The 9,826-nt window shown below is 38.4% G+C and overlaps 1 pseudogene; it reads right to left on the bottom strand.

Moving 5' to 3' along the window:
* Positions 1-1,793: 1,793 nt before the first annotated feature.
* Positions 1,794-3,896, bottom strand: LOC147475183 (glucan endo-1,3-beta-glucosidase-like; annotated as a pseudogene).
* Between the last annotated feature and the right edge of the window lie 5,930 nt (positions 3,897-9,826).

Here is a 9,826-nt window from a genome sequence, read left to right as displayed (position 1 = left end):
AAATATAAAGAATTATAGTTATTAAAAAAGTAATGCTTTTAGTATATAACCCTATCATAAGTAAGTCACGACCCTACTTTCAAGAGTTTTGACTTTGCCCCCAAACTTACATATGAAAAGCCCTTTCTCGTCTGCTCCCATTTTAGTCACTACTAAAGCCAATCAAACATGATTTATCTTATTGTTCAACACAGAGATAATGTTTCTCGAAGTTTAGTATAATGTTGTCTAACTGTTATATAGAGACGAGTCCTAATAGTAGGTCCGAGTAGAACAGCAAAAATCAACGGAGATGTGTGGAATGGCATGGACATAAACCATCTACTTAGGTATACATTGAGATGGTTGTATCCAAACTGAATGTGCCTTCCTACCTAATCGCAATCCCTAGTAGCAGATGCTACTGTTTGTTACAACGTCAGAACTAAACTAGATATTTAGAAAATCCACAGTAGTAGTTCACTACCATTACTGATTGAGTGCAATACTCATGACGAGCACAACTTTAGGAGAAATGTTGAGCCCTAGAGCATCATCTGTACAGAACTAGAGCATCAGTGTCTTCAGAGGGTTATATAGAGCTGATGTAAACTTTTAAAGTTAAAACAACTCTAATATGGAAACTTGAGTTAAAGTTTGGATCTTTACTTCTAAAACACTCAAAAATTAAATAAGCAATAGGTTACTCTAAAGTGGAACCACTAAAGTGTCTTCAGAGTATAAGTTCATGCCATGAATGACTAACACAGTTTGTGCCATGAATGACTAACATAAGCTTATAATGCTAGAGAGAGAATGAGTAAAGTGGAGGACATGTAGTTATACCTTGAGATTAATGACCCACATTAATGACCCAATACCTCATTAATGAGGCTATGAATCACAAAGAATAAAGAATAATAGATTTAGAATTTCAGAATTTAAAGCACACCTTGTGAACAAGCTTCAAATCCAAAAGATCTAGTTGGAGGAAAACTTTTTGAACTTTTGAGGAAGAAGATAAGTTGCCATTGGGACGCGTGCAAATAGTAATTGAGAAGAACTAGAGAAGAACAAACCAGATACTAGGTTGAATTTTCAAATACTAGGTTAAATCCAAAGTCAGAACTAGGGAATCTCTCACATGCATTTAATGCATGGAAGTGAGGTGTCATGTAGGGGTACAATGGGAATTTCAGTTCCTATAGGTTAAATGGGTGATTTCACTTTAATTTTCAAATATTTTTTGGTTTTTAATTTAAGGGACTACATAGACAATTTACATAATCACTAAAGGTCAAATATGAGAATTTATGTGAGCCCCAAAAGTGGGTCCGACGTCTGATTGTGGAATAAAACATGTGAGTACCGATTTTGGTATGTTTGTTTGCTAACTGGGGGTCCGATTTTTGAAGTTGCCCTTTCACTTTTTTAACCACTACTAAGAGTTCACAGACTGCTACACAAAAACCACCAAAATACAAAGTGAAAACACTACTGTTTGTACCAACTGTTTCCCATATCGCAACAAACGTATCACTGTGGAAAAACTTTGATGCAGTAAAAGGTACACTTTATTAACTAGTTACCTACGTTCCTCTTGACTTCCTCAAGCTTTTTCCAGACATTGAAATATGGCAGCATGAATGTCTGTTGTTCAGTGTTTCAAGTTCTTCAAGGCTTTTAGGGATCAACTGAAAATCATTTATATTTTTCTTCGTTATAATTAGAAATACAATCCCAATGTTCATGGTTTTTATGGTTTGAATATTGTACTTGCTATTATCATATATTCATCCATAGTAAGGGATTAAGATACAATCTGCAATTGGACTGTTATGCATTATGAGTTTAGCTTTGCCCGAACACATGACCATATCAAGGGATTAGATACAAATTACATCTGTCGTTGGATTTGCTCGAGATTCTCTAGATGTTCTCGAGATACATATTATAAGAACAAAACAATCACACGCCTAATCTCTAAACCAATTTGCAATAACTACGAATCATTCAAACACAAAATTTTAATCTTAAAAAAAAACCTCTTCGACTTCAACTAGGAATCCTAAAAACCCAAAATACCTTGGACTACTATTAACCAAATAAATAAAAACACCCAAAATCCAAAACCCACGAGTTCTCAACCTCAACAAAATGAAGAGTTCTCTTATTGACGAAGGAAGAGGAAGCAATTCGCCAGTCCATTGATTCGTAAGTTTTTTTTAGTAATCTATTTTTCACTATTTTTTTCAAGGAATATATTGAGATCTATATTAAATTTTGAGTTATTCTTATTGTATTTTTTGGTTAGAGATTTCTTTTTGTATGAATTGTTTTGGGTAATGGATGTGAATCATTTTCCATTGAAAAGAGAATTTTGTGTGTGCTGCACTTTAAATTTTGAGTTATTCTTACCAGTTTCAACAATAACAATCGCCAAATCCGAGAAGCCAAGGAGCTTCAATGCTGTATTGGGTCTAAATAGAGCATAATCATGTGTGTCAGCTGAGCAACCAAAGAATGGATATGGATTTATGATGAAAGGAGAACTGGTGGCTCTTAGGAAGCTAAGCAATGGCTTTAACACAATAGTATCATAGCCTTTTCGGAACTTTCCAGTTGAAGGGGTACTAGAGGAGGATAATATGCCAAATGAATGTGGTGTGGACACTTTGATTTGACGGTCAAGAGACATGCCAACAAGGGCAGTGTGGAGGTTTCGCATAGCTGGAAGAAGGCTTACTAGTAGTAATCTGTTCGCCGTTGATAAGACCTCATTACCTACTAAGATGCGAACAATATTTATTGCTGGAGTGTAAGGAAGCACACGAGTACTAATCTACTGCTGAGCAAAGGAGAGCTTGGCAAGGTCAGGTATTTGTTCATTAGGTACAATGATGGTTACTTCAATGCCATTGTGTGCAAATGCTCTTAACGTTGAGGGGTTGGCATCGAATAGCCTAACACAATTTATAATGGTTTTTTGGAGGAGAAAGTGTGCAACTTCTTCTACTGGAGGAAGATCGTTTACTACTGTACCATAGTTCACACCAATGGTTCCTTGCACGCCTAAGGCAGTAAAGAAGCCAATTATATTAGGGGCACAGACAAAATTTGTAACTAAATATAGCTGTAATATAATGACTTGGTTCACATACCTATGAAAAAGGTGATTACAAATGTAAGCAAGACGTTGGCAACAACTGAAGTGGAGACACCATTTTCTTTCTCCATGTTTGAGGTCGGATGGCTGGGGTATATGGTTAGTAGCTGCTAGCTAGCCTCACTTAGAAATATTTGAAGTTGATTAGATGCTTTTCTTTGGATATGGGGAGATCCTGATGCCATGGTATCAAGTGTAATGAGAGCAAACTATTTATTCATTCGCATATATATTTTCTTTAGTCAAGTGACAGCAATCTATAGTGTTCTTAAAATCATGTATGTACTTTTTTGCTTTATTAACCATTCTTTCTTTATGTTATCAAATGGGGTCCATTCTATGGACGTCAGGTTAGGCTACAGACCATATGATTTTCATGCATACATGATTCTCATTTTCATACGTACACACCAAAATTTTGTTTGGGCGAATTCTTTGTCTGTTGCATTCTATTTTATTTAGAAATTTTCAATTTTGATTCAGCTTTGAGTTATTCCATCTCACTATTTTTCTTCCCATTTTTTACATCCCATGTCGCCAAAATGGACTAAGCCAATTAAGTATAGTTGACTCTAATAATTTTATAAAAATTAAGCCCAAAATACAGGTAAACCCAAACATTTAAAGCGTACAATGAAACAATCCCAGCATGGCCGGGTGAAATGCTAGTCCTTTTCTAGTTAGTGAATAACTTTTTGACCATAAAAGAACCAATCTTTGCGGCCTCAGTCAGTACAGCCACTGGCGACATGGTTACTGGTGAGCTGGTCTGGGCGAAAAAGGCTACTGAGAAAAGAATTGAAGAGCTGCAGATCCAGGTTGACTAGCTCTTGGCGAAAGAGAAAAAGTCTGATACTGGCTTTAAGAATATGAGAGACACTATCTCCAACCTCCGGAGCTCTCTGGAAAAAGCCCAAAAAGGAGCTGCTGATGCTGTCTCTTGGAAAGTGAAGTTCTTGGAACTGCGCTCCCACTTCACCACCCTGCAAGCAAAGCATGACTAAGTCCAAGGGGAACTTCACTGTAGGAACACCGAGATGGTTGGCCAAGCCATTGCCCATTCAAATGACGTCATGTCAGGCTATGAGAGGGCTCTAAAAGAGAAGTGTCTTCGCTCTGATAAGAAGGTTGGTGACCTCTTGGCGAAGACCTCTTAGTTTTATTCCCAAGTGGTGAAGGAGGTGAAGAAGAGGTCAACTGAAAATGCCATTCGTTTTGCTTTGAGAGTGTTTGATGTTTCGGAAGAGTCCTTCAATGCAGCCAAACAAGTTAAGTTTGAGGAGGCTATTGAGGCTACTGGGTATGTTTCTCAGTTGGATGATCAGGGGCGGGTGACCAACCCTTTCATCTTATTTCTTGATCTAAGCACCAGTATCACAGCTATTCAGAATGAACTTATGCCTGATGCCTCCTCATCTTCTGAAGAAGACACTGATGATGACATGCTTCCCGTTCAGCTTCCTTTTTTGCTAGTGCCAGCTTTAGGTAAATGTTCTATCCAACCTTCAAACGTTCGAGCTAATCCAACCACACAGTCTGTTTTTGAGAGTGAACCAGGAGTTCTTGACGATGGTGCAGTAGCAAGCACTGATGGTGAACCAAAGTTTGATTCTAGCCCTGCTTAATAGGTTAAGTAAAGACTTAGCCTTTCAGTTGATGATTTAGAAAACAATTATTTTTAAATAATTATTGTATGAGTCCGTAATATTGAGCTATCTAGCTCACATACTATTTACTTACTGATCTTTACAACTCTTCTATTTTATGCATGCATACTATTTACTTACTGAGCTCATCTGCAGCTCTTCTAGTTTGTGCATACATTAAAAGCATTTTATGTTATATGACATGTACTACTATGCATACTCTACCCCTGATGCCCCCAAAGTTCATTTGGAACAACAATAGGTGACCATAGTAGGCTAAACAGATTAAAATAAGGCATAACCAGAATCTGATCGGGATATCATGGAAGCCATTCAAGTTAACTGTAACTGAAAGTTCGATCGCAATAGACACATATGTCTTTGCGAAAGTAACTTGGTGCCATGAGCACAACATTTTGTTTAATAACGACAGGTCCTATTTATTTAAAAAATAAATAAGGTATCACCAAAACAGCAGTGGGGGAAACTTCCTCAGTGCTATCATGCTGATATAGTTCCAGGCCAATGATTGCGTGCTATGATCTGGATCCAACCCAAATCTTCCCAGCAACCCCTATGTTTGATGTTTTAAGAGCTCTAGGAACTGGCATACAGTTCATGCTCTCAAGAACACTATCTCTTGTTTCAAGTCAAACTGGCGTATAGTTTACTAAATAGTTAGTGTGGTCAGATTCCCTAAAGGCTTAACCAATCGAGGATAATCACAGTTTGAAAGAACTGGTGTACAGTTCCAACTGCATTGGGATGAGAAAGGAAATGGCATATAGTTCAACTTCCCTATACTCAGTATCACTGGTTCTAAAGCAAATTGGCATACAATATTCTTGAACAGATAGTGAGAGAACGATTCCCTAAAGGCTTAGTCCATTGTGGATAACAAATAAAGAACGTGCAAGGAATAAATTTGATTGCAAGGTGAAGAACTTTATTGATGACTAGAGAGAATAAACAATGCATAACAAAGCATGAAATAACAATTTACTGATAGTACTTGCGAAGGTGTTGTGCGTTCCATGGTTTGACAAGAACGTCACCTTTAATAGTACGTAGGTAGTAAAAACCAGTTTGACTAACCTTGTTGATGATGTATGGTCCTTCCTAGTTAGCTCCCACTCAGAAGTTCGGTATGCCCATAGGACCTTAGGTACTTCCTCGACCCATAAACATTTTGTGTCATCTAATTTACGCTTCATGTTATCCAAAATAACCCTATTATAGGCTTTAGCCTGGCCATTGCCTTGTGGATACCTTGGAGTTGAGAACAGATAGGTAATGTGAAACTCCTCATATAGTTCATCGACCAATCTTCCAGCGAACTGTTGCCCATTATCTGAGATGATAACTTTGGGTATGCCAAACTTGTAGATAATGTTGTTCTAAATGAACTTTCTAACGTCCTGTTCTCGAATGAACACAAGGAGAACTGCTTCTATCCACTTAGTAAATTAATCCATTGCGACCAGTAAGAATCTGACATTGTAGGGAGCAGGCGGTACAGGTCCTACAATGTCAGTTCCCCACTGTGCAAATGGCCATGGGCTGGCCAATGGGTTCAGTTCTGTTGCTGGAGAATGGATAAGCAGAGCATATTGTTAACACTTTTCACATTTGCAGGCAAAAACCTGTGCATCTTTTTGCATATAAAGCCAAAAGTCACCTTGCCTTAGGATCTTGAGAGCTAGTGTTATGCCCCCAGTGTGGTTGCCACAAATTCTTTCATGAACCTCTCGCATAACCTGTTCAGCGAGGTCTGGGGAGAGACATCTAAGATGAGGTCCCAGAAAGGACTTTTTGTACAAATCATCTTCAATGAGGGTGAATCTTTGTATCTTTGCAAGAAGACGCCTTGCTACATTCTTATCCTCAGGCAGTGTCCCGTCTTTGAGGTAGGATTTTTATGGATCCATCTAATTTGGAGTGATGGCTGGAATAACACAAACTATTGTAACTGTGAGTGTTTGGATGCTGGATTTCTCTTGGGACTCTATAGGGATGGAACGAGACTCGTTGTTGCCCAACATCGAGGCAACATATGCCAAAGCATCTGTGTGTCAATTTTCTGATCGAGGCAGCTGATAAAACTGAATATTCTCAAACTTGCTCTGAAGACCCCTAACCAGTTCTAGGTATTTGGCCATTCGTTCGTCTCTGACTTCATATCCTCCATCAACTTGAAACAGAACTAGCTGTGAGTCACTAAAAACTGTGAGGTGTGTTAGGCCCAGGTCGAGAGCCATTGTGAGGCCAGCACAATGGATATATAGTTTTAGGTAAACTTAATAAAAAGATATATAGTGGTGAGTATTCCCGCCTGTCACGCGGGTGACTCGGGTTCGATCCCCGGCAGCGGTGCCATTTGATAAACATAAAAAGATATATAGTTTACCTACGTAATGAACGATGAAACTCAAAACGTAAGTAAACTAAAACTTTATTTTTACTAATTGCTATCAAGTTTTCTACTCTCAATTCTATCGAAATAGAGTGGAGTAACAAATTCGTTCCACTCCTAGTTCTTTTAGCGCGATGGTTTCGTGTCAACTAATCAATCATAAGTCTAGTGAGAGTTTTACGAGGGGAATTCTATACTACGGGGTGGATTCAATTGACAAGTTACGAATAACGGAATACTACAGAATACTGAAATGTGAATCTAGATAAAGAATTAGAGGGGAAGTGAATCCACCTCGAATCCAACTTAATCACCTAGCATAGACTGTTGTAATCCAATTCTTACGTTCTTACGGTAAGAATTGCTCGTTCTAATCCCTAATTAGCATGGCATTTCTGCCAATTATAACTAGCATGTGAGGTCGTCCACCCATTCTCATGGTGAAACACGACCTTCTAGAATGAAATAGACTCTACAACGACTCTACACTATACAACTAAGTTTTCATCAAGGCTTCATCAACCCCTCTAATGGAGGTTTTAGCCTTGATTCATCAAACCATTATTTCTCATTGAATTATAACTAAACATCATACCAAAATTCTAACTTGGCTAATTTAACTAACAATATTTCAATCTAATTTAACCACTCATAAATGATACTCAACAAGAATTAAAATTAGATCTATAAATTGAAATGACAAAAATCGAAATTGACAAACTAGCTATTTTATTTATCAAACTAATGAAGAACAATGATTCTAAAGATTAATCTAAAACAAGAATTGAAATGAACTAAACTTAATTTTATTTAATGAAAACTAGATCTAGAATTATCTATAGTTTTAGGTCCAACTAGCTACTATTAACCAAGAGCTAATCTTTTGTTTTTATATGTTTCAGATCCAAAAATCGTGCATGGGCTTGGAGCCATGTTTTGGGCCAGAGAATCAGGCCCAAAACCCAATTGTTTTAGTCCAAAAAGGCCTTTTCAGCTACAGTTGGCTTCAATAGACTTTTCGTCCACTTTTGCTCCTCTGATTGGGCCAAGGCTCGGACCATTAGAAAGTTCTTTTCGAGCTGGTCGTTTTGACATAAGGTAGACCCAATTCCAAGGTCTGAGTCCAAAGATACGCCCGGGAAGTTCTCACGACTTTTGTGTAATCTTGTTTACGCCGCGTTGACTTTGATTTTTCAGCTTTGACCGGGCTTTAGAAAGGCTTTGTCTTCTTGAATCTTGGCCTTTAATCACAGAACTCCTTAGCAACCAACCATTTCTCCTTTATCTCATCAAAGTGGCACATTTCTGCACATAATTGACTTTGAAGCCCTGAAAACGCATAAAACACGTGAATCGAGATTAACTCTTAATTATTACTCACATAATTGGTCTAAAAGTATGACTGTTACAGGGTTAAAACTACAGTTTTGGGCTCTTATCAGCCAACAAGTGTTGCCTCATACTCTGCCTCATTGTTAGAGGAGTTCCAACCTAGCCGGATGGATTTCTCCAGTCGCATGTTGTCAGGAGTAACTAACACAGCTCCCACTCCTGCACCTCTGTCATTTGATGACCCATCCACAAACAGTCACCATCCGGAACTCGACTCCCATAGGTCTGGACCGGTGTTTGGAGATTCAGACAAGATGCCATCATCTGAACTGGGGGTTGTTGAGTCGTACCCAGTGTAGGTCATTGGGAAATCTCCTAAGAATTCTGCTAGTGCCTAACCCTTATCTAAGATTCATAGGACGTAGATAATATCATACTCTGACAGTTGCACGAACAATTTAGCTAACCCCCTTGACCTGTTCAGCCTTTCCAGAACTGATCGTAACTGGTATTCTATGATTACCTTGATAGTGTGGGACTAGAAGTACGGTCGTAATTTCTCTACTGAAAAAACAAGGGCTAAAGCGACTCTTTCGAGTTTAGGATATCTTGTTTCTGCTGGTAGGAGCGTTCGACTCAAGAAATAGATAGATTTTTCAACCTTCTTTTCATCCACACGTATCAATAGAAAACCGATACCATAGTCAGATGAACAGAGATAAAGACCAAAAACTTCTCCCTCAAATGGTTTGGAAAGGATTGGTGGTGCCCCCAGGTACGGTTTGAGCTGATCGAATGCTTTTTGGCATTCTTCCGTCCATGAAAATGAGGTATTCTTTCGCAGTAACTAAAATAGAGATTTGCACTTATCTGAATTCTTGGAGATGAACCTGTTCAGAACTGCTAACCTGCCTGTAACTTTTTAAACCTCTTTCATATTTTTAGGTGAAGGCATTTCTATGAGGGCCTAGATCTGATCTAGGTTTGCCTCGATTCCTCGCTTAGTAACTAGATACCCTAAAAGCTTCCCTGATGAGACAGCAAAAGCACATTTCGCAAGGTTGAGTTTCATGTGATACTCTCGGAGAATGTCAAATGCACGTTTCAAGTGGGAGAGATTATCTCCCTGTATCAGGCTCTTGATCAAGAGATCATCTACATACACCTCCACAATGTCGCCTATCAATCCTTTAAACATTTTGTTTACCAAACATTGGTACGTGGCTCCCTTATTTTTCAGTCCGAATGGCATGACCGGATAACAGTACAGGCCATCCTTGGTTGTGAAAC

Source organism: Coptis chinensis, chromosome 9 (assembly GCF_015680905.1).
Source record: "Coptis chinensis isolate HL-2020 chromosome 9, ASM1568090v1, whole genome shotgun sequence".
NCBI lineage: Eukaryota > Viridiplantae > Streptophyta > Magnoliopsida > Ranunculales > Ranunculaceae > Coptis > Coptis chinensis.
Note: the sequence above shows the minus strand (reverse complement) of the source record. Positions and strands in the feature narration are given on the sequence as shown.